The sequence below is a fragment of the Lissotriton vulgaris genome, unplaced genomic scaffold (genome assembly GCF_964263255.1).
Source record: "Lissotriton vulgaris unplaced genomic scaffold, aLisVul1.2 SCAFFOLD_464, whole genome shotgun sequence".
Taxonomy (NCBI): Eukaryota; Metazoa; Chordata; class Amphibia; order Caudata; family Salamandridae; genus Lissotriton; species Lissotriton vulgaris.
The window spans coordinates 173,518-177,058 of NW_028246675.1; the positions used below are offsets into that span (position 1 = coordinate 173,518).

Consider the following 3,541-nt stretch of genomic DNA (forward strand, 5'->3'; position numbering starts at 1 on the left):
TCCTGTGGGATGTTAACGTGGTGTTGAACCTTTTTCTTTCCTGGCAGCCTAACAAGTATCTTTCCTTAAAAGAACTGTCAGCTAAACTGGCGATGCTCTTGTGTTTAGTATCTTGTCGCAGAGTGTCTGATGTGCGTGCCCTGGATGTCACGGCGAGAGCGTTCTCCCCGGATGGGGTGACCTTTACCGTGGGTCGACGCACGAAATCGGCTACGAGGTCTATTTCCTATCCGGCATTTGCAGATGCCCTCAAGTTGTGTGTGGTGCAGTGTTTGAAAACCTATGAGGATGTTACAATGGAACTTCGCCCTCCGGGCGAACGGCAGTTGCTGATTGCGCTGCCCCCACTATAGCCCGGTGGGTGCGTTGGGTAATGCAGGAAGCTGGTATTGATACGAGGCAGTTCGGAGCTCACTCAGCAAGAGGGGCCATGGCCTCGAAATCTTTTGCCCTTGGGGCACGATTAGAAGACCTCATGCGCGCGGCGGATTGGTCTTCGGATTCCACCTTCAAACGGTTCTATTTTAAGCCAGTGGTGGATATTGCTAGTTTGGTGGTGAACAAGCTTTAAACAAGCATAATCTGAAGCCTCCGGTCCTGACATAGAATCGAAATTTGCCTAGCGTAGTAACGGTAAGTTTCAATTCTATTAAGGACACGGAGGCGAGGATTATTCCACCCATACCTCCTGCGGAGATCCCGCCCGTACTGGAGTAAGTAATCCGTTTTCAGACTTGCAGTATGGTTACTGTTTTCTTGGGTTGCATGTCGATGACTTGATACTCTGCTTTGTTGATTTGCCTTCATGCTTAAGTGGTATGGCTTAGCTCACGCTGTTCTTTTTTCCGCCAGGGAATGATGGTGCGAAAAGAGATGCTTGAGACTTTGGCCTGACTCGCCACGAAGGAAGAGGAGGAGTTCGTTTGTTTGGACGCCTTATATTGGGGTTTATGGACACTAAAGAAGGACTGCCTAAATGTTCATCTCATGGGATTTGTAGTTATTAAACGATGTTATTACAATGTTTTCTGATATTCCTATGTTGGGAATACTAAAAAAAATTTCAAGTTTTGATGCTTTTCTGGCTGCTGTGCGATGTGATGTTAATAAACAGCGAAGAGAGAAAAGCATAATCCTCGCCTCCGTGTCCTTAATAGAATTGAAACTTACCGTTACTACGCTAGGCAAATTTCGATTCTCTTCTGTTGTGTAGAAATTTGGTTTGCCCTCAATCAAGCCAGTCCCTTTATTGTTTCGTTTTTTCTCTTACGTTTTTGATATTGTTCTTTAAGTATGTTTTTTAAAGAGGAGGTTTTGTTGGGGTCTTTTTGATACTTTGGGGGCGTATAGACATTTGTATATGCATTAGGCAAATACATTATTTATGGATTGTATACAATAAAAGCTGTTGGAATATAGATTGCTCTTTTCACTTGCCTTCTTTTCTGCCTTCTTTTAATAAGGGGATTCTTTAACCCGTACAGTAATGTTTTGATGTCTAGGGAGCAGCCTTTTGATGTTGTGTTGACAAAATGCAGAAAAGCACTGGGAACCTACATTACTTATACCAGAAACTGTCATGACTCAAATGTTCCCCTAGGGTATACCAGAATGCTAAATCACAGGAAGAGGAAAAAACAATAGTGGTTATGTCCACAATTATTAATTGATCTCAACCCCATACTTAATAGGAATTATTTTGTTGTATTAAACTATTCCTTATTGATCATACATTTTGATTTATGTTCATTTGCAAGGCAATCTCAATCATGTGAAGCACAGATATGAAGATTGTATCCGAATGCATTTTTTTCATGAATTCACGAAAATGAAACATGGCAACAACTAGTTTAAAAATGTGTTTGTTTTTTAGTTCCTTTTTAAAGTAATCATAAGAGTGCACATTACACTGCTAATTTTCTTTATTTTATAAACCCTAAAAGATAATGTAATGGTCCCAGTGGAAGCTGCAGAAAGTAAACATTGATCATAAAGACACTTGCAGTGGTGGCCCTTGCTTTCTAAAAAATAGGGTGTAATACTTGATCTGAAGTGTACCAAGTGAGTGAAGTCAGTGAGCTTGACTCTAGTCTTGCACCTTGAAGAGACATGAGAGGTGTGAGATAATTGGGAGGCCCTCGGGCCGCTGGTAAAATACCATAACTCTTATCATTTATTCACTTAGCCGGTGAGGCAGGGGGCGAGCCCAGTGAGGCTCCCGCTTCTGCCTCCAAGTGCACGGTGCCCTCTGGGTGTGACCTGCACAGTGGCAGCTGGGGAATTTGACTGTCAAACGATAATGCAGGTGTCCTAAGGCGAGCTCAGGGGGCACAGAACCCTCCCACGGAGCATAAGGGAAAAAGCTCACTTGATATCAATTTTTAGTATAAATACAGACAGTGAAAGCGAGGCCTCACGGTCCTGCTGACTTTTGGGATTTGAAGCAGGAGGTGCCAGAAAAGTTATCACAGGGATAACTGGCTTGTGGCTGCCAAGCGTTCATAGCGACGTCGCTTTTTGATCCTTCAATGTCGGCTCTTCCTATCATTGTGAAGCAGAATTTCCCAAGCGTTGGATTGTTCACCCACTAATAGGGAACGTGAGCTGGGTTTAGACCTTCGTGAGACAGGTTAGTTATACCCTACTGATGATGTTTTGTTGCAATAGTAATCCTGCTCAGTACGAGAGTAACTGCAGGTTCAGATATTTGGTGTATGTGCTTGGCTGAGGAGCCAATAGGGCAAAGCTACCATCTGTGGGATTATGACTTAACGCCTCTAAGCCAGAATCCCCCCTAAACCGTAACAATACCGCAGTGCTGTGGAGCCTCGGTTGGCCTTGGATAGCCGGCCTCTTTTGGGGGCTGGTGCATATAGCAGCTCTCTTGGGGACCAGAGCGAGGATGGAAGGGGGCCCCCTCCAGCACCCTTAGTGCACTACAGGTTCATGGGGCAACCTGTGCTAAATAATTCGTAGACAACCTGATTCTAGGTCAGGGTATCGTAAGTAGCAGAGCAGCTACCTCGCTGCGTTCTATTGAAAGTCATCTTCCAAGCCAAGAATTTGCCTTCATCCGTGGGTGCCCACGGACACCCTCCTCCACCACACATGGAGCAGGTTCCTCTGCCACTAGGCCAGTGGCATGGACGCAGAGGGAGAATTGCGGGCCTGCAGGATGCCGCCTCCATCACGTGCCAGCCAGCACGGGGGTCTCCCCTCCTGCCCTGTGCCACTGGGGTACAGGGACGGCTGCTACCATCCTTGCAGGTCGCAGGAAGGCAATCAGCCCGGGAAAGGAGACTATCAAACAGTGGACTCAGAGCGCCCTGCTACCCTCACCATCATCAGACTGCTGTGCAACTAGATCCGGATGTCCTGGACTATCTGGTCACTGGGTCATCCCGGGCCATCTGGTCACCTGGCTGTGCGACCAGATGGCCCTGGGTGCTGGGCGACAAGACGGACTGCCTGGCAAACTCAATTTTTGTCCTTCCCTAAGCCAGGGTTCTGTAAGTCCCCACTTTGTGGGGGCTTAACAGTT

At 46.4% G+C, this 3,541-nt stretch overlaps 1 pseudogene; it reads left to right on the forward strand.

Annotated features, from left to right (window-relative positions):
- The first annotated feature begins 2,054 nt into the window (after positions 1 to 2,054).
- Positions 2,055 to 3,065, forward strand: LOC147665793 (28S ribosomal RNA; annotated as a pseudogene).
- The last annotated feature ends 476 nt before the right edge of the window (positions 3,066 to 3,541 follow it).